Genomic DNA, 23,209 nt, shown 5'->3' with positions numbered 1-23,209 from the left:
CTGGATCTTTGTGGTGGTGATGGTGGTGATGGTGGCATTGGGCTCCACATCAATAATCTACTTCCCTTTATCATTCCCCTTGTCGGGTTCTGACTCAAAGTTGGAACAAAATCTGATTCTAGAGCCTTCAGTTCGTCCACCAGTGACTGCTTGGCCCGACACTCACTTGTGTTGTGGGTGGAGCTCTTATGGAACTCCCACCACTTTCCCGTGTCCTTCTTCGGCTTCGTAGTGTTGTCCTTTGCTTGTGGCCTTGGCGGGTTTTCCTAGGCTATCTCGCCTTGGCTTTGTCCTTTGTTCTGTGGTTTGGGGGCACATTTCCCTTGCTGCGGATTCACAGATCCAAAGTCTTGCTTCTTTTGTTAAAACTGATTCTCGACCTTGACGGTGTATCGGTACGCCGTGCCGAGCGAGGAGATGTCCAGGAACTCCATCTCGTCTTGGATGTATCTATGTAGGCAGTTGTGGAACTTGAGTAGCAAATGTTTCTTAGAATCCTTGATACCAACTTCGTGCGAAGGGTATGGAAAACATTAGTAAACTATGGCACATGTTGGTCCCTTCCCTGCCGCAGCGTGGTCCACTTTATGTACTCGTCCTTGTAGCTCCCGATAGGGTAGTACTACTCCTTGATGGTGTCTAAGAATGAATTCCAAGTGGGAGGCTGAAAACAGTGAGGTCGTACTTTCATCCTTTTGCTCACAATAGGTTTCCCACTAGTCCTTGACATGGGGGGCGACTTTGAGAAGAGCAAAAGTAATATTTTCTCGGGTAAGAAAAATCATGAACATAAAAATATTCTTCTAGTAGATTCAACCATTTATCTACTGCGTCTACATCTATTTGGCCCTCAAATATGGGAATGTCAAAGTTTACTTGTACCTTAAAAGGTGTGGAGCCTCCAAAGTGGTTGGTGGATGTAGATGCGCTGCCGGTGGGAAATTGTTGAATGATTTGCGAAAAGTTATTTATCATCACGTTCCTTTGTTTCTCAAGGGCCTCCTCAAGAAATATTTTGATAGGATCTCCTGCTCCCTCATCTTTTTTTTCTTCCCCCATGGGAGGCCGTTGAGATTTCCGAGGCTACTCTTGCAAAGGTTCGACCAATTCAAGCCCGAACTCCTTATATCCCGATCTCGTTGGGGACATGCAAAGAAAAACAAAGAGCAAACCGCTCTGATACCACTGATCCAAATTTAAATAGGAATGCAAAAAATTACAGATATAACCATAAATACAACGATGTAGCAGAAATAAAACTATATTTCATTAATATCAAGTAATGAAATGTGCTTACAAACTGAATGGAAATTAGACTAGCTCAGGCAATGGTCGCTTATCTCTAAGAAGAGATGTGGCGCTACATGCCTCTGAACTAAGTTACAATGAGGCTCAAGGGCATTTTATTATTGAACAATAAGAGAAAACCCTAACCCGAGGAGATGTAACACCAAGAGTTTATGGGCCTCGTTGGGGTTAGTTAGGTAGCTAAATTCCCGAGGTCATAACTTGGTCATATTATCTTCGTTTGATACGCATGATACCTCGTTGGAAAGATCTCTCCAAGGAATACAAACAAAAAAACGTCGTTTACGGCCTCAAAACGGCTCCAGAATTTTAGGACCAAAAAACTGCCAAAAATAGTAAATTGTGCTGGAATTAAGGAAACTGAAAAACTAAAAGAAACAATGGTGAGGTCCACATGGAATAGGTAGGTGGCCACCAATATCCACCTGGATCAGAACAATATTACCCTCTCAGGTGCTATGAAGATAAATACATAAAAAAGACGACGCTACGGCAAGGAAGGGACCAAGACGTGTCGGAGTTCACAAATATTTTTCATACCTTTCGCACGAAGTTAGGTATCAAGGATTTTGAGCGGCATTTAGTACTAAAGTACTGTGGTTGTCTACACAAGTACATCCAGGACAAGATGGATTTCATGGACATCTCCTCGCTTGGCGCTACCTATCAATACATTGTTAAGTTCAAGCAGAAATTTAAACAGAAGAAGCGACACTTTGGATCTGTGAATTCGAAGCAAGGGAGAGGTGCCCCCAAACCGCAGAACAAAGGAAAAATACAAGGCAGGGCAACCCAGAACAACCTGTCGAAGCCGTGAGCAAAGAAAAACACCATGAAGACAAATAAGGACACAAGAAAATGGTTTGAGATCCATAAGAGCCCCACTCACAACACAAGTGAGTGGTGATCCAAGCAGTCATTGGTGGCCAAGTTGAAGGCTTTCGAATCAGATACATGTTCCGAATCTGAGTCAGAACCAGACAAGGGGAATGATAAATGGAAGCAGATTCTTGATGTGGAGCCTAGTGCCATTATTTCCACCACCAAGATCTTGAAGATTGAGCTTGAAGATCCAAAGGAAGGGGAGTGGCTCTTCCACTCATAGATGTGGGTGAAGGGTTCTCCACTACAATTCATTGTTGACAACGGAAGCCAAAAGAACCTCATTTCAGCAGAGGTCGTGAAGCAGTTGGGCCTACCGACCACACCACTTGTACACCATCAGGTAGCTTCACTAAGGATGAGGTCTCTGCGTCAGCCAACAGTGTTGCCTTCCCTCCAACATCAAGTCATTCGCAGATGAGGTACTATGTGATGTTGCTCCTCTTGAAGTTTGTGATGTATTATTAGGCCGACCATACTTGTGGAAGCATCATGTTATGTATGAGTTTAGGCCTTCCACTATTATTATTTCTTTGGGAAATAAGTTATACTGGATACCATAGGTAGCACTTTCTACTGAGATCTCTTTGATCTTTGTGAAGCAATGTAATAAGATCATTTCCCAGACTAGGAAATTTGTCTTCCTTATGATTCACCCTTAGGGCAAGAAGAAGATTATGGCCACATCCATGGCCTATAGATAGGGCTCCTCCGCATGACAACAACATATGGACAAGGTCGTGGAGGAGTACAAAGACATCCTCACCTCACCCACAGGGGTACCCCTACATTGTCAGGTCAAGCACTTCATCGATCTGACCCTGGCAGTGCCGCTACCCAACGGGTCGATCTATCGACACTCTATTCTAGAGAACAATGAAATCAAGAGGCAGATTCAAGAATTGTTGCAGAAAGGGCACATCAGGCCAATTTCATCACCATGTGGGAGCCCGATCGTATTAGTACAGAAGAAGGACAGGACCTAGAGACTTTGTATTGACTATCGGGCATTGAACAAGATCACTGTTTGGAATATGTATCCAGTCCCATGGATTGATGACCTTCTGAACGAGCTCAAGGAGGGCAAATATTTCAGCAAGATTGACTTGAAGTACGGTTATCACTAGGTACCAATCGAACCCTCCAATGTGTGGAAGACTGCCTTCAAATCCAAGGAGGGCCTTTTCAAATTGTTGGTCATGTCATTTGGGTTGATGAATGCCCTCGCAAACTTCATAAGGATGATGGACGACATCTTGCGGCCCTTCACCAAATCATTCATGGTAGTGCATTTGGACCACATCCTGATCTTTAGCTAGAGTTGGGAAGAGCACCTCCACCATATTTGACAAGTCCTCCAAACCCTACAACAACATAAATTGTGTGCCAATTTGGATAAATTCACTTTTGGTATGACCCAAGTTCAATATCTAGGGTACATCATTGATGAGCGGGGTGTGCTTGTGGACCCAACCAATATACAATTTATTAAGGATTGCCAGTCCGAATCACTCTAACAGAGCTCCACAACTTTCTGGGTCTTGCGAATTTCTACCACAGGTTCGTGTTGGGGTTCTCTCATATCACTTGGCCTTTGAGTCAAGTTTCCGAGCTTGAAGCGAAAGAAAAGTTCTTTTGGTCTGAATCCCAATAGAAGGAGTTTTCCAAGTTGAAGCATCACATATGCTCTATACCATTTCTCACATTACCAGACCTGCAACAACGATTTGAGATTGAGACAGATGCCTCCGACTATGCTATTGGTGTAGTTCTTGCTCAGCAGGGACATCCAGTGGCATATCACAGTGAGACACTTTCAGACATAGTCTAAAAGTATCCCACCTATGACAAAGATATGTATCCCATTGTGCAAGCATGTCGACAATGGAAGCATTACATTTTAGGGAAGGAAAACGTCATCCACATAGACCATTGGACCCTACAATTCATACAAACACAAGGAAAGTTACAGAACGATCGCCATCAGAAATGGTCCACATACCTGCAACAGTTCCATTTGAATATTAAGTACAAGAAGGGCAACACAAATAATGTTGCAGATTGCCTTACTCGACCATCGGTCATGGCACTGACCACTGTTTTTGACTCTTGTCGGCACGAGACTTCGGGGTGGTTGCATCTTTACAAGAGCGATCCAGAATTCGACAACACAAACCAGATGCTCCTGCAAGGCAAGCAAGTTCTTGATTTTCACATCCAAGGTGCATTGTTATGCCACCCGGGACACCTTTGTGTTCCTTCAAGCGAGTGTGCCAATATGATTTGAGAGGGGCACTATAGTTGGGTTATTGGACATTTTGGAGTAGAGAAGACAATGGCATTGTTGTAGAAGTAGTTTTATTAGTTGAACCTTCAACAAGATGTTGGGAAGAAGATCAGATCCTGCACTATCTGCACCATTGCCAAACTGGCCATCAAGAAGCAAGTATTATATACTACTATGCCTACTCCTAGTCATCCTTGGGAATCCATTTCAATGTATTACATGTCGTGCCTTCCTTCTACTGAGCATGGCAACGATTGTGTTTTCGTGGTTGTTGAAAGATTCTCTAAGATGGACATTCTTGCGCCCAGCAAGAAAAGTATCACAGCAGAAGCCACTGCTAAGCTCTTCTTTGAACGAGTGTGGGCACACTTTTGGATCCCACAATCCATTATCTCAAATCGAGATGGTAGGTTCCAGGGTACATTTTGGTCAAGCCTTCGGTCGATGTTGGATACCAAGCTCACTAAGTCCACAACCTTCCACCCCAAAACTGATGGCCAAACAGAGGTCGTTAATAGGATGATCATGCACATTCTGCACATGTACAACTCAAAGCATCCACGCACATTGGATGAAAGCCTCCCCTATGTCCAGTGCAGTTACAGTAGATTTCTCCATTGTCATCCAAACACTCAATATCCTTGTCATAGCAATCCACCTTGGTCCTATGAAGATACAACTAATCCAAACCCAAGATCTACATTGTCTCTATTCTCCATTGTCATCCAAGCACTCAATATCCTTGTCATAACAATCCACCTTGGTCCTATGAAGATACAACCAGTCCATACCCAACAACATACTATACGATCCCAATGGAAGAAAATTCAAATGCGTTGATGCAGGCATACCATTAAAATCAAATGAACAAGCCATTACCTAATGATGAACTCTCTTCTTAGTACCTGTAGCCAACTACACTAACCCAGACTTTGCATGCAATTCTTTATTCAAACCACACTTATCCACCAAGTCAGTATTAACATAACTATAATTAGATCTAGAGTCAATCAAAATAGAAACAACTTGATCACAAATCTTACCATCCATCTCGATAATGGATTCCTTCTGATCCACCTGCCTATTATCCAACACTACATAGATCCGAGGAATACTCTATCCAACATCTCCCATTTTCGGTGCCTCCTGAGAACTGTATTTCTGCGGTTTGCCACCCTGATGTTGTGGACAATCTCTCCTGCGATGATATTTTCCACAAGTCCAACACTTAAAAGGTTTCCTACCATCACCCTTGTTCTTCTCCTCAAACTGGAATCCCTACCCTCTATCAGATGCATTGAACTACTTAGTCAGTGTTTCATTCTCTTTGTTACCTGTGTCCTGAGGTCTTGTTTGCTTCTTATCCCATTTTCCTTTATTCTTCTCATTACCTTTCCCATCCTGCTTAATCTTAGATTCATGCTTCGATTGCTCATAACAATGCTTTATCTTTCTAATGGCTTCCTCCAACGATCTAGGCTCATCAAATTCAATTATGTCCTTGAATTATACCAGCAACCCACTGATGAATCTTTGAATCTTAGCTTTCTCCTCCTTAAGATAAGGCACATACCTCAATAAATCCAAGAATCTTCTAGTGTACTCCTCATCGATCATGGATCCTATCTTCAACTCATAGAATTTTTTTTTCCCTATCATCATAGTATCTCTCAAATAGATACTTCTTCCTAAAAAGTCTCTTGAACTCACTCCAAGTCAACTCCCCTTCACAAATACCTCTGACATTCTTTACATCTTCCTACCAAATGTATGTTATACCTTTAAGACTGAACATAACTATCTCGACCTTCATGTTCTCTAGGTAATCATGTAATTTGAAGAATTTATTCATCCCAAGCAACCATGTTTCTGCATCTTGTGACTTCTTCATTTCTCCATCAAATGTAGGTGGCTTTGCTTTCTTGAGATCATCTAACAAATATCCCATGTCACTTCTTCTATAAGGATGATAACGATGATTACCATGGTACCTATCTGAAACAAAACTAGAGTAAAGCCCATGTCCACTGCCCCATCTATTAGGTGTATCCAAGAATATACCATCTATTACTGTTTCATCTCTATCCAACCTGTGCCCACCATGAGACTTGATACCATAGGCTCCACTGATCCTGTCCTCCTGTCCATGACTGATCCTAAGTGGTCGTTATCTTTGCAAGTCTGGAAAGATTTGAAGGATCGTTGCATTAACCTCTACTTTCTTATCTTGTTCCCTGACAAGTCTCTCTTGTGACTGAATAATTTTGTCATTCTCTACTTTGCAACTCCTTATTTCTACCTTCAAAATTCTCAAAGTGTTTGTTATGTCATGAGAGTACCCATCACCATGCTGCTCATGTGATCTACAGAAAGAATCTCGTGAGCTATAATCCACCATTTTGCTAGTCATCTTTGATCTTCTTCTTCTTGCAAGCATATCATGTCAGCTAAACCAAAACATAAACATAAACAATATAGATCAACCAGATTAGCGCAATACATATACAAATGTAATCATAACAATATATAAACATTGTCTCAATCATCATCCCAGTTACCATGCATGATTTCACAACTATAACACCAATTAGACACAATGCATGCATAACAACATATAGACACTGACATGCATGACCAATGCATATACAACCGACATGCATTCACGACCAACACATCCCAACAACAACATCATCAACTTCTACATGGGCAACACAATTGTAACAAGGATTATCTCCATGCATACATAACAAACACATAGAACAAAAGCATAATGAACACATATTCAACCAACACATATGCACAACAAACACATTCCACTCATCCAGTCCAAGGGTTGAACCATGCTCTGATACCAATTTGTAGCACCCTCCTCTCACACTTACCCAAGCTTACCGGTCCACTAGAGTAAATATGTGACGAAGAGTTAATATGATATGATTCAACTCTCCAAGTACAGTTAAGGAAGTGGAATCGACAAAAACAAGACCAAACTGACCTTCCTTAGGAGCTACAGAACTCCCAGGGGCTAACCAACTACTCTATGTGCCCAACCCTTGAATTAATTTGCTTTTTAACTGAACTAACATCCAGTCGCTCCCATGAAAAATCCTCCAAGTGACTATAGCCCTCCAGTCGCTCCCACAATAAGGCCTCCATGTGACTGCAATCTTTTTCACGCAATTTTGTGCAAGCCACCCTAAAATTTGAGCCACTTTTTCAGGGCTATGACTCAGGCCTCTGCCTAGAAATTGATGAAATTCTTAGAAATGATAAATAACAGGAAAGCAAGGATTTTAATGCAAAAACTTGAACAAGGACCTAACCTGACTCACCCTAACTGTTGAGTCTCCAAAATGTCATCCATTTTCACCTTCATTTCCATCATTTTACCCTCATTCCGTAACTCTGTAACTCCATAAACCTACATTAGTAAACATTTTCATAATCATATGGGTTTCTTATTATTATTTTCTAAGTCATTGATTTTAAGTACTATAAGTGAATTTGTGATTAAATATTTGGAAATTAACATGTTTTCATATATATCTAAAAGTGTTATGAGTTTTGTGATATTGTATGCCTACTTGGAGATTCTAGAAGAGTCCTACTTGGCCATCCAACCACAAATTCGAATTTCAAATTCCAACTCATGAGGATTTGTGGAATAATTGTAGAATATGTGGATCATTAACTATGCACATCCAAAGGAATAGAATCATGGATGAGAGGATATTGAGAGGATTTGTATCTTACATTTTTAGGAAATTGGTTGTAACGACAAAAGATAAATGTGGATTTAGGGAGAGATCTAAGGATCTATATTTATTGTACAGTTATCCTCAATTTTTGTATAAATAGGAATGCAACCCTCATACAAAGGGTTGTTAGTTATTAACTAGTTTCAAAGTTAGTGTTAGTTGCTAGTTGTTAGTTGGAGGTTCCAAGTTCCATCCATGTGGTTTGAAAAGTGAGGAGAGAGAATTGTTGTAATATCTTGTAACTTCATTTTATGAAATACATACTACCACTTTGATATCCAATATGTGATAGTTGATTCAGTGTGCTTGCTGAGGAATGGAGGGCCCCCATCAACCACAGTTTGCACACCTTTGTACATATTGGTAACATAGTGTATTTATTTTATTTCATTTCTTTTCAGCAAGTGTGTTTTCATTTTATGCAAGTGTGCTTTTCCTTTTAGCAAGTGTGATTTCATTTCAGCAGGTGTGAGTGTGATTTCAATTCAGCAAGTGTGATTTCATTTATGCAAGTGTGGCGTGATTTCATTTATGCAAGTGTGGTGTGATTTCAATTCTGCAAGTGTGATTTCATTTATGCAAGTGTGGTGTGATTTCATTTATGCAAGAGTGGTTTCAATTTCAAGCAAGTGTGATTTAAATTTCTTTATGTTTGGTTTGGTTTGGATTAGATTGATTTAACTAATTTAATTGGTTTTAATTGCATTAGATTAATCTATTCTGATAGATAACCATCTAGTACATATAGTGTAGGTATACCTTGTCAGTTCTACGAACCTTGGGTTGACAATTAATGACGGGGATTTAACTTACAATTAAATCATCCAACACTAACCATGGTAGGCATTTCGTCAAACACATCATGAACATGTAATGTACAGGTCATAAAAACACATATGAACATAGGGACCTCATACTTATCTGAGAATTTTCAAGAAGGTCTGATGCCCTCTCACATTAGCTGCATTATCATCTATTAGGTCATTTATTCATTAACATTTCATCTACTAACTAAAACATGATGAGAGCCATAACTCAATACTGTCATAAACCATACTTAAAACCAACATATAACCATATAAATAACGACCATCATAGCCACATAATAACAAATACATTTACACATAGAACATAAGAGGAAAGGAGCTCTTATTAACATGTGAAAAACCAACCAAGTCAGGGACTTCCACGTACCACCCAACCATAGATTGGGCTGAACCAAATCTCTCTTTCAACTAATCACCCCCGTCCCATATTCCAAGCATGAATATGGGATCTCATGGATTAACCAATCAAAACCAAACTAGTGATTCTAGAGGCCAAACCACCTCAACCCTCAATCAGTGATTCTAACTCATGATCAAACGTCACTAACCATCACCAGATTGGTCTCTACCCAAGTTGTCCAGGGCTCTAGAGTATTTGTTCCAACCCGGCTCCAAGACTAGTAACTCAACCCACAATTGTTGCAGGGCTCCAGAGCGTTTTTCGAACTAAGGTGATAGGATTAGTAACTCAAAACAGTAAGGGCTCCATAGCATTTGTCCAACCAAGGCTTCCAGGACTAGTACCTCAACCCAATTTGTTCTAAGGTTTCCAACACGTTTGTCCAACCAAGTCTCCAAGAACTAATAACTCAACCCACAACGATAAGGAACATGAGCACCAATCAGAAACAATCAAGTGGGAAACCCACAACACATGGTTATCCAATAAATGACAACGCTAGGCAAAACCACTGTCAATCCAGGCAATCCTCCATGCTAATGATAGATCATAACCAAATAACTGCATGCATATGCCATGCATGCCAAAACTAGCAATGAAATCATACATACAACTCGGTGCCTGCAAAGCAAACCTGTTGTAGCTATTGATCCTGTTATTCTCTTGCACTTTCCTGCTTTTACTTTGCCTTCTTTCTCCAAGTCTAAAGTATGCCACAATGTTCCACGGGTGCTCCAAGAGAACTCTAAGTGTGCAAGAGTACGAGAGAGAGAAACAAGAATGAGAGTGCCAAAATCTGTACTGACAAAAGCTATGAATTGATCCTCATAAGCCTTTTTATCATTGAGGCATCTATTTTCTTTATTTTCCTCTGTTTTTCCTTTAATTTTCATCCTCATGCAATTATGTGACCTTTCACCTTCCTTTTCTCCTATTTTCTATTATTTTCATAAATAAAACGCCAATTAATGCCTTTTTGTTTTTGTCATTGCCTTTGCCAATTTCCATAGCCGTTAATTAACCGAAATGAACACTCACTAGGATGTTTCACCCACCATTCAACTTGGCATACATGTCCCATGACCTTGGGATTATATTTTCTTACATGGAAAATCACTCAGAATTAACCTTAAGGCTGAGAAAAGGCAATTCTGAGGTAACCACAAAGCTTTAGGTCTGGCATCTAGCCCTGCCAGACCAGAGAGGGCTCTCTCTTTGCCAACAGATGTGGCCGCAAGAAATGAAATTTTAGGCTAGCTATGGAGTGCGGGGATTTGCTTGAAAGGTTTTGGGTCGAAACAACAAGAGAAAGGACGATTGGGCTATAGCGTCAATGGCAGTTTCTGCCGGCAAACTTGGGGCAAATTAAGTGCCATGTTCAGCCAGATAAAGATTGTGAATGTGAGAAGAATAGGGGAGAAAGCCCACTGCCTTGCAGGCATTAAACAAGGGATGGATCTGCAACAGCAACTTTAGACGAAAGAGAATCATGAGGTTGCTCAATAGAGCATCTAGCAAAGGATGAATTCTCCAAAGACAACCATTACATCTAACAACAAAATCATCATGAAAGGAGCATCATTACAGATGAAGCTCCTTACATATCTCTTATATAATGCCGAAAAAAAGTAGAAAAACCAAATATGTAAGTGAATTACAGGGAAAAACATACTAAACATCAACACCGTGATGAATCCCAGGTCCAAAGGGCAGAAAACTGCTTTATTAAAATGATATTCAAGAAAAATTTACATAATGCCAAGCAGCTTCTCTGCTACCAAAATCAAACCATTACACTCTGAAATTCATAAAATATATACAATTTTCTCATCCCTGTACTAAGGTAATTGAGCTGAACCATCTTCTTCAAAATAGAATCAGTTACATTAAATTTGGAGCAAATTTATGAAATTAGGTGTCAAAGATGAACTCGTATCTCCTAAACCATAGCACCTGTTACAAAACTGAAAGATGTTTTTGTAGATAAGGTGATGTTGGAGAAAAAACTCTCTCAAATTTTGGAAATTCGTTTCCAGTTGCTCAGAATCTGTGCCACAAAATCATCTCTAAAACAGAAAATCATTAAAAATTTAAATCTATAAAAATGAGTTGTAAAGATCTATTCAAATATTCCAATTCATGACACCTGTGAATAAACTGAAAGATTTTTTTGTTATATGGCTCGTGGTTAACAAAAACCTCTTTGGGTTTCTCAAAATTACTTTCCATCTGTTGTAAAATTGCACCGTACTAAAATGACTAAAACAGTAAATAACTACAAAATTTGTTTTGATTTAATGTAGGCTTCAAGTATCACTGCATATCTCCCACATAGTAACACTTGTGCATAAACTAAAGGAGGGTTTTTTTATTTGGTATGTGATGGATAAAAGCCTCTTTCACTTTTGTAAAATTCCTGTCCAAACTGATTTTGTAGTAAACTTGTCCCTGTGTGCAGCAACTTACCTCAAAACATGCATAACCAAGAATCAAACATTCATTTCGATCATACCTTTTGATCCGGGAGCCGGTTACGGGAGTGTGATATACCATTGGAAAGATTTTTCTGAGCTCCTTTTGATGAACATACTTAGGATATGATTTTCACTGAAACTCATGTGCAAAACATCTCTAAAAACCAGACATAGTAAGAGCCCATTTTGATCCATGGTGATAGGTTGTGAACACTAGAACTAACATTGGCCTTATTGGGGATGGCAGCTCCTTGGAGGTGTCAAGAACACCATAGACCAAGTGCCTCATCCATTGGGAAATACGGCCAAACAACTGCAAACCCAAAACAACTTATACCACTCCATAAAACATACACATACTGCAACCTGTACATAAACAAATACCAGAAACTGAAATGCTGCCTTGGGCAGCTTATTTATTTACAAATCTACCCTACTTTGCAACAAAATCAATAGACAATAGATCAACCAATCAAGTAACTGTGATAAGGATGTTGCTTGGAAGTGCTTCAACCAGGACATAACTAGAAAGGCTAATAGCCATACATGCACATAATGAGTTTGGTTGTGTAAAAGGAAATATGATCTATCATTCAAACTGAAATTTTTTTCCATGTATGTTGCAATAGGATCGAAGAAACCAGACTCTGTTTGCTGCTCTAACTCCTCAACACAGGCCTCCAACTGCAAACTGTCAATGCAAACATCCACGGGCAGCTCTATTGTTTCTTGTTTTGAAGGAGGGAGAGTTTCCAAGAACTTTTTGGGATCTCGGAATTCATATGATTGGATCTGATCATTTAAATATTGAATCTCCTTCTCAAATTTTTCAACAACTAACTCAAAGAAATCAGTTTTAGCTTTAGGAGGAAACTTCAGAGATCTCAAACATTGAAGCACGATAATGAAAAATACTTTATCAATTTCAATATCCACTAACTGATCTCTAACATCTTTTAAAACTTCACAAAACACAGGGTTTTCCACATACCCTACCATCTTATTTTAGTGCATGAACAGATCAGTGAGCGTTGGAATCTCTGGATTGAGTTGGAGTCGCCAGGTGAATGTTTCAGCGTTCATATGTGTCTACTGTTGTCCACCATCAGCAACCAGATCTGCAACTTTAAAGATCTTTCCCGGAGAAGACCTGTCACCTCATCCCCGACAACAACACCAATATGTTATCACTCATAATTAACCTTAAGGCTTAGAAAAGGCAATTCCAAGGTAACCACGGACCAAGTTTTAGGTCTGGCATCTAGCCCTGCCAGATTAGAGAGGGCTCTCTCTTTCCCAAAAAGATGTGGCTGCAACAAATGAAATTTTAGGCTAGCTATGGAGTGCGGGGATTTTCTTGAAAGGTTTTGGGTCGAAATAACAAGAGAAAGGATGATTGGGCTATAGAGTCAATGGTAGTTTCTGCCGGCAAACTTGGGGCAAATTAAGTGCCATGTTCAGCCAGATAAAGATTGTGAATGTGAGAAGAATAGGGGAGAAAGCCCGCTGCCCTGCAGGCTTCAAACAAGGGATGGATCTACAGCAGCAACTTTAGACGAAAGAGAATCACGAGGTTGCTCAACAGAGCGTTTAGCAAAGGATGAATTCTGCAAAGACAACCATTACATCTAACAACAAAATCATCATGAAAGGAGCATCATTATAGATGAATTCCTAACATATTTCTTAGATAATTATGAAACAAAGTAGAAAAACCAAATATGTAAGTGAATTACAGGGAAAAACATACTAAACATCAACACCGTGATGAATCCCAGGTCCAAAGGGCAGAAAACTGCTTTATTAAAATGATATTCAAGAAAAACTTACATAATGCCAAGCAGCCTCTCTGCTGCCAAAATCGAACCATTACACTCTAAAATTCATAAAATATATACAATTTTCTCATCCCTGTACTAAGGGAATTGAGCTCAACCATCTTCTTCAAAATAGAATCAGTTACATTAAATTTGGACCGAATTTATGAAATGAGGTGTCAAAGATGAACTCGTATCTCCTAAACCATAGCACCTGTTACAAAACTAAAAGAAGTTTTTGTAGATAAGGTCATTTTGAAGAAAAACCTCTCTCAAATTTTGGAAATTCGTTTCCATTTTCTCGTAATATGTGCCACAAAATCATCTCTAAAATAGAAAATCATTAAAAATTTCTGTAAAAATGAGCTGTAAAGATCTAGTCAAATATTCCAATTCACGACACCTGTGAATAAACTTAAAGAGGTTTTTGTTATATGGCTCGTGGTTAATGAAAACCTCTTTGGGTTTCTCAAAATTACTTTCCATCTGTTGTAAAATGGAACCATACTAAAATGACTAAAATAGTAAAATAACTGCAAAATTTGTTTTGTTTTAATGTAGGCTTCAAGTATCACTGCATATCTCCCACATAGTAACACTTGTGCATAAACTAAAGGAGGTTTTTGTTATCTGGTATGTGATGGACAAAAGCCTCTTTCACTTTCGTAAAATTCCTGTCCAAACTTATTTTGTAGCAAACTTGTCCCTGTGTGCAGCAATTGACCTCAAAACATGCATAACCAAGAATCAAACATTCATTTGATCATATCTTCTGATCCGAGAGCCGGTTACAGGAGTGTGATATACCGTTGGAAATATTTTTCCGAGATCCTTTTGATGAACATACTTAGGATATGATTTGCATTGAAACTCATGTGCAAAACATCTCTGAAAACCAGACATAGTAAGAGCCCATTTTGATCCATCGTGACAGGCTGCGAAGACTGGAACTAACATTGGCCTTATTGGGGATGGAAGCTCTTTGGAGGTGTCAAGAACATCGTAGAACAAGTGCCTCATCCATTGGGCAACACAGCCAAAAAACTCCAAACCCAAAACAACTTATACCAATCCATAAAACATACACATACTGCAACCTGTACATAAACAAATATCGAAAACTGAAATCTTGCCTTGGGCAGCTTATTTATTTACAAATCTACCCTACTTTGCAACAAAATCAATAGACCAAGTGATATTGTAATGCCAGATCAACCAAACAAGTAACTGTGACAAGGATACTACTTGGAAGTGCTTCAACCAGGACACAGCTGGAAAAGGCTGATAGCCATACATGCACATAATGAGTTTGATTGTGTAAAAGGCAATCTGATCTATCATTCAAACTGAAAAAAATTTCCATGTACGCTGCAATAGGATTGAAGGAACAAGACTCTGTTGCTGCTCTAAATCCTCAACACAGACCTCCAATTGCAAACTGTCAATGCAAACATCCACGGGCAGCTCTATTGTTTCTTGTTTTGAAGGAGGGAGAGTTTCCAAGAACTTTTTGGGATCTCGGAATTCATATGATTGGATCTGATCATTTAAATATTGAATCTCCTTCTCAAATTTTTCAACAACTAACTCAAAGAAACCAGTTTTAGCTTTAGGAGGAAACTTCGGAGATCTCAAACATTGAAGCACGGTAATGAAAAATACTTCATCAATTTCAATATCCACTAATTGATCTCTAACTTCTTTTAAAACTTCACAAAACATAGGGTTTGCCACATACCCTACCATCTTATTTTAGTGCATGAATGGATCAGTGAGCGCTGGAATCTCTGGATTGAGTTGGAGTCGCCAGGTGAATGTTTTAGCCTTCATATGTGTTTAACTGTTGTCCACCATCAGCAACCAGATCTGCAACTTGAATGATCTTTCCCGGAGAAGATCTGTCACGTCGTCCCCGGCAACGGCGCCAATATGTTATTACTCAGAATTAACGTTAAGGCTGAGAAAAGGCAATTCCGAGGTAACCACAGACCAAGCTTTAGGTCTGACATCTAGCCCTGCTAGACCAGAGAGGGCTCTCTCTTTGCCAACATGATGTGGCTGCAATAAATGAAATTTTAGGCTAGCTATGGAGTGCGGGGATTTTCATGAAAGGTTTTGGGTCGAAATAGCAAGAGAAAGGACGATTGGGCTATAGAGTCTATGGCAGTTTTTGCCGGCAAACTTGGGGCAAATTAAGTGCCATGTTCAGCCAGATAAAGATTGTGAATGTGAGAAGAATAAGGAAGAAAGCCCGCTGCCTTGCAGGCATCAAACAAGGGATGGATCTGCAGCAGCAACTTTAGACGAAAGAGAATCACGAGGTTGCTCAATAGAGCATCTAGCAAAGGATGAATTCTGCAAAGACAACCATTACATCTAACAACAAAATCATCATGAAAGGAGCATCATTACAGATGAATTAACATATCTCTTAGATAATGCCGAAACAAAGCAAAAGAATCAAATATGTTAGTGAATTATAGGGAAAAGCATACTAAACATGAACACCGTGATGAATCCCAGGTCCAAAGGGCAGAGAACTGCTTTATTAAAATGATATTCAAGAAAAATTTACATAATGCCAAGCAGCCTCTCTACTGCCAAAATCGAACCATTACACTCAGAAATTCATAAAATATATACAATTTTCTCATCCCTGTACTATGGGAATTGAGCTCAACCATCTTCTTCAAAATAGAATCAGTTACATTAAATTTGGACTGAATTTATGAAATTAGGTGTCAAAGATGAACTCGTATCTCCTAAACCATAGCACCTGTTACAAAACTAAAAGAGGTTTTTGTAGATAAGGTCATGTTGGAGATGAAACTCTCTCAATTTTGGAAATTCGTTTCCAGTTGCTCGGAATCTGTGCCACAAAATCATCTCTAAAACAGAAAATCATTAAAAATTTAAATCTGTAAAAATGAGTTGTAAATATCTAGTCAAATATTCCAATTCACAACACCTGTGAATAAACTGAAAGAGGTTTTTGTTATATGGCACATGGTTAACAAAAACATCTTTGGGTTTCTCAAAATTACTTTCCATCTGTTGTAAAATGGCAAAGTACTAAAATGACTAAAATAGTAAAATAACTGCAAAATTTGTTTTGTTTTAATGTAGGCTTCAAGTATCACTGCATATCTCCCACATAGTAACACTTGTGCATAAACTAAAGGAGTTTTTTTTTATTTGGTATGTGATGGAAAAAATCCTCTTTCAATTTTGTAAAATTCCTGTCCAAACTGATTTTGTAGTAAACTTGTCCCTGTGTGCAGCAACTTACCTCAAAACATGCATAACCAAGAATCAAACATTCCTTTCGATCATATCTTCTGATCCGGGAGCCGGTTACGGGAGTGTGATATACCGTTGGAAAGATTTTTCCGAGCTCCTTTTGATGAACATACTTAGGATATGATTTGCACTGAAACTCATGTGAAAAACATCTTTGAAAACCAGACATAGTAAGAGCCCATTATGATCCATGGTGACAGGTTGCGAAGACTGTAACTAACATTGGCCTTATTGGGGATGGCAGCTCCTTGGAGGTGTCAAGAACACCATAGACCAAGTGCCTCATCCATTGGGCAATATGGCCAAACAACTACAAACCCAAAACAACTTATACCAATCCATAAAACAAACACATACTGCAACCTGTACATAAACAAATACCGGAAACTGAAATGCTGCCTTGGGCAGCTTATTTATTTACAAATCTACCTTACTTTGCAGGAAAATCAATAGACAATAGATAAACCAATCAAGTAACTGTGACAAGGATGCTGCTTGGAAGTGCTTCAACCAGGACACAACTAGAAAGGCTGATAGCCATACATGCACATAATGAGTTTGGTTGTGTAAAAGGAAATCTGATCTATCATTCAAACTGAACAAAAATTTCCATGTACACTGCAATAGGATCGAAGAAACCAAACTCTATTTGTTGCTCTAACTCCTCAACACAAACCTCCAACTGCAAACTGTCAATGCAAACATCCACGGGCAGCTCTATTGTTTCTTGTTTTGAAGGAGGGAGAGTTTACAAGAACTTTTTGGGATCTTAGAATTCATATGATTGGATCTGATCATTTAAATATTGAATCTCCTTCTCAAATTTTTCAACAACTAACTCAAAGAAATCAGTTTTAGCTTTAGGAGGAAACTTCAGAGATCTCAAACATTGAAGCACGGTAATGAAAAATACTTCATCAATTTCAATATCCACTAATTGATCTCTAACTTCCTTTAAAACTTCACAAAACATAGGGTTTGCCACATACCCTACCATCTTATTTTAGTGCATGAACGGATCAGTGAGCGCTGGAATATCTGGATTGAGTTGGAGTCGCCAGGTGAATGTTTCAGCCTTCATATGTGTCTCACTGTTGTCAACTATCAGCAACTAGATCTGCAACTTGAATGATCTTTCCCGGAGAAGATCTGTCACCTCGTCCCCGACAACGGTGCCAATATGTTATCACTCAGAATTAACCTTAAGGCTGAGAAAAGGCAATTCCGAGGTAACCACAAACCAAGTTTTAGGTTTAGCATCTAGCCCTGCCAGACCAGAGAGGGCTCTCTCTTTTCCAACAAGATGTGGCTGCAATAAATGAAATTTTAGGCTAGCTATGGATTGCGGGGATTTTCTTGAAAGGTTTTGGGTCGAAATAGCAAGAGAAAGGACGATTGGGCTAAAGAGTCAATGGCAGTTTCTGCCAGCAAACTTGGGGAAAATTAATTGCTATGTTCAGCCAGATAAAGATTGTGAATGTGAGAAGAATAGGGGAGAAAGCCCGCTGCCCTACAGGCATCAAACAAGGGATGGCTCTACAACAGCAACTTTAGACGAAAGAGAATCACGAGGTTTCTCAACAGAGCATCTAGCAAAGGATGAATTCTGCAAAGACAACCATTACATCTAACAACAAAATCATCATGAAAGGAGCATCAATACAGATGAATTCCTAACATATCTCTTAGATAATGCCGAAACAAAGTAGAAAAACCAAATATGTAAGTGAATTACAGGGAAAAACATACTAAACATCAACACCGTGATGAATCCCAGGTCCAAAGGGTAGAAAACTGCTTTATTAAAATGATATTCAAGAAAAAATTACATAATGCCAAGCAGCCTCTCTGCTGCCAAAATAAAACCATTACACTCTAAAATTCGTAAAATATATGCAATTTTCTCATCCCTGTACTAAGGGAATTGAGCTCAACCATCTTCTTCAAAATAGAATCAGTTACATTAAATTTGGACCGAATTTATGAAATTAGGTGTCAAAGATGAACTTGTATCTCCTAAACCATAGCACCTGTTACAAAACTGAAAGAGGTTTTTGTAGATAAGGTCATGTTGGAGAAAAAACTCTCTCAAATTTTGGAAATTCGTTTCCAGTTGCTCAGAATCTGTGCCACAAAATCATCTCTAAAACAAAAAATCATTAAAAATTTAAATCTGTAAAAATGAGTTGTAAAGATCTAGTCAAATATTCCAATTCACGACACCTGTGAATAAACTGAAAGAGGTTTTTGTTATATGGCTCGTGGTTAACAAAAACCTCTTTGGGTTTCTCAAAATTACTTTCCATCTATTGTAAAATGGCACTGTACTAAAATGACTAAAATAGTAAAATAACTGCAAAATTTGTTTTGTTTTAATGTAGGCTTCAAATATCACTGCATATCTCCCACATAGTAACACTTGTGCATAAACTAAATGAGTTTTTTGTTATTTGGTATGTGATGGACAAAAGCCTCTTTCACTTTTGTGAAATTCTGTCCAAACTGATTTTGTAGTAAACTTGTCCCTGTGTGCAGCAACTGACCTCAAAACATGCATAACCAAGAATCAAACATTCATTTCGATCACATCTTTTGATCCGGGAGCCGGTTATGGGAGTGTGATATATCGTTGGAAATATTTTTCCGAGCTCCTTTTGATGAACATACTTAGGATATGATTTGCACTGAAACTCATGTGCAAAACATTTTTGAAAACTAGACATAGTAAGAGCTCATTTTGATCCATGGTGACAGGCTGCGAAGACTGGAACTAACACTTTCCTGCTTTTACTTTGCCTTCTTTCTCCAAGTCTAAAGTATGCCATAATGTTCCATGGGTGCTCCAAGAAAACTCTAATAGTGCAAGAGTACGAGAGAGAGAAACAAGAATGAGAGTGCCAAAATCTGAACTGACAAAAGCTATGAACTGATCCTCATAAGGCTTTTTATCATTGAGGCATCTATTTTCTTCATTTTCCTCTATTTTTCCTTCAATTTTCGTCCTCATGCAATTATGTGACCTTTCACCTTCCTTTTCTCCTATTTTCCATTATTTTCATAAATAAAATGCCTTTTTGTTTTTGTCATTGCCTTTGCCAATTTCCATAGCCGTTAATTAACCGAAATGAACACCCACTAGGATGTTTCACCCACCATTCAACTTGGAATACATGTCCCATGACCCTGGGATTATATTTTCTTACATGGAAAATCAACCAGGGGTTGTTATAGTTGTGGTCATTATTAAGAACTTTGGGGATGTTTTGAACAATCTTCTAAATTGCTTGGCTATTGTTCTCATTGGGTTCTTGCAAGAGTTCCCCAAAAAAAGAGTTGTGCTCTGTCGATATATCTTCATGGGATGTAATTATGGTGCCATTATATTTCTTCATTGAAAGGATCATGTTGGCCTTTCTATGTTGTATCATTGACTTATGGAGAAAAAAAAATGTATTTCTTTCTCCACACTTGAGCCATTGAATTCAAGACTTTTGTTGCCATAGTTTTTATTCCTTCTGAGCTCTCCTTTCCCATTTATGTTGCAATTCTTTCTCTTACAACCCTTGTTATTTTGTCTCCTAAGATAACACTGAATTTATAGGAAATGGGAGCCAAGAGAGTTTTAGAACAAGTATGTTCAATTTAAGCAACATTAATATAGATTTCCACTATAAACAAAGTACTCAATATTATCTATGTGCATAAAAAATGTATCTAATTATGTTTATGCCTCTCTTGGAAATTCTAGGATTTAAAAATAAGTTTGGCTTGGTAAAAACATTTCTTCACAAGAGTAGGATGACAACCCAACATAAATAAAGGTAATTAAAATACAGGTTGAACCTAAAACCTTAGTCTTTAAACTTCAAATATGGATTCATTACCTCCTAGGGATTCCTAATGGTTTAGTAAATCATGGTCATTAATTTACAGGTTGAACCTGAAACATTGGTCTTTTAACTTCAAATGTGGCTTCATGACCTATTAGGGATTCTCAATGCTTTAATTAATCAAAGCATATTTTGGCTTGACACTAGCAAGCACAACAATGAGAGTTTGTAAGCTCATGCTTAACCATGATTTATTACCTAAGGGGGCTACTCTAAGAATATTTTTTTGTTTAAATACCTTACATGATTCATTGCTTTGCAATGCCTTGACAACCCATTTTTATAGACACTGTTTGGGTTCAAATGTGAGTTTATATAGTTTCCATGCTCCCTAATCTTTAGGAGTGCAATATAGGTTCTAGTTAACATTATGGATTCCAATATCTCCCTCCATATTCACGTAATTTAAGCTATAATTTAGGGATTTATCAAATTGATGATAGGGCATGATGGAACCCGACAAGAATAGTAGTGTGCGTGGGAAAATGTTAGTATATTAAAACAAATATAGAATTTGGCATCCAATCCATATGCTTGATTAATTTATTTCCAACACATTGCATGACTGTGTCCTACAACTCTCTAGGAAATCCGTGAAAGGTAAATCAAATGCTAAGAATCTACCTTGATTGAATCCAAGACCATCTCTACTAAATTGGAAATCTAAGGATCACAAGGGCTCTGAATTTAACACTAGGTTTGGCCCATTATGTATGTGAGTCGAAGGTGGTGCAAAATATCTAGTTCCATTCCATCATGTTGCTCGTAAATCCTTGTTCCTTCAAAATGGTGAGAAAAAATTTATCTAGAAAAATCTCATTAACGCATTGCTTTGTTCCTTGCTAAGGGGAGTGGGGTACCTTTGATTAAACCCTAAAATTTTGATGAGAAGTAAGATAGTAAAAGGACTTAACCACCATAACATAGAGTGTTCAAGCTAGTGCTAACCCTTGCTAGATGGATGTAAAAAGCCCCAATTCTTTTGATTTGTACCTACTAAAGTAAATGTACATTAATTCCTTTAAAAAAAGTTCCCATAGTTATAAGAAAAAATCAATTCATCCTTAAATCCTTCAATAAGCCCATAAGGAAAGGCCTCTTTACCCTATTACGATTCTTCTAAATGTTGGTTTTACAAGGGGTTGTCAATGCCTAAGCAAATGTCTCAATACGTGCCTTCCTACATTGTTTTCTAAAATGTATCACCCTTTGATGAAGACAATATATTATAAATATATATTTTTTGGTAGAATATGCTTGACTTGCATGACCATGGCCTCAAACATATCCTTATATGAGATAATAAGGAGGGCGATTAATGTCCAATTGGTAATAAGCTATTGGTCACCAAGGTTAAGGATAAGTTTAATAATATCTTTATTGATGTTGAGTCTCAATGTTTACTTTCTAATAACTTGCTTGCACACTTATGAAGTTTTAGGCTAACAAAATCTCGTGTAGCCTTATAATTTTTTCAAATGAAGTTGTAGAATGTAAAGGATTTGTTCTCAATTATCTCCATTATCATAGTTATCAAATCATTTAATGCTCATGATTCGTGCATAACCTTGTTTGGGCTTCAGAAAGTCGATACAAGATAGGTAAAAATAAATCTACATAGCCTTCTTATCTTCCTTTGACAAGCCTTGAGATTGGAACATTCATAGTGGGTGACAAACTCCTCCTCAATATCCTTTTACTTGGAAAGCATCACATAGGAAATCTTTATATAATCTTTTTAAAGGCTTATTTAAAAGTAATTGCTTTAAGAAAGCTTTCGTCAACTAATGCTAATGTCATCTTAATAAAAGCATACCCTTGGTTAAGAACCCCAAGTATGACAAGATTTATCATCTTGAAAAAATGTTAGATCTTGGTTTCCCTCACCTAAAGATCACCTCCTTTGAAGGGGTTATTTTATAGGCATTGAAGGGATTATTTTATAGACATTAATTAATATGAATGGTCCTCTCTTCTACAATCTCTTGTCATTTCAATTGGGTTTAGAAGATTTGTCACCTACACCCCCTTAGAAAAGTTGTGATACCAACAATGATCACTTTCCTCCAAATAATTTCGTCATCCTTTCCTTTGGATGTAGGTAACAGGTTCCAAACTTTTTTAATACAATTTAAGTGACTTTACCATAAATTCGAAGGAGAAAAATTCAATAGAAATTATAGCTTTTTCATTGATCCAAATTTTTTATATCCAATGTTAATTGGTAGAAAATGCCTAAATTAGAATAAGATCGAGGGGTGAAATC

This window comes from Pinus tabuliformis, chromosome 9 (assembly GCF_031772625.1).
Source record: "Pinus tabuliformis cultivar Carrire ecotype Pingquan chromosome 9, CPIR1, whole genome shotgun sequence".
NCBI classification, from domain to species: domain Eukaryota; kingdom Viridiplantae; phylum Streptophyta; class Pinopsida; order Pinales; family Pinaceae; genus Pinus; species Pinus tabuliformis.
Note: the sequence above shows the minus strand (reverse complement) of the source record.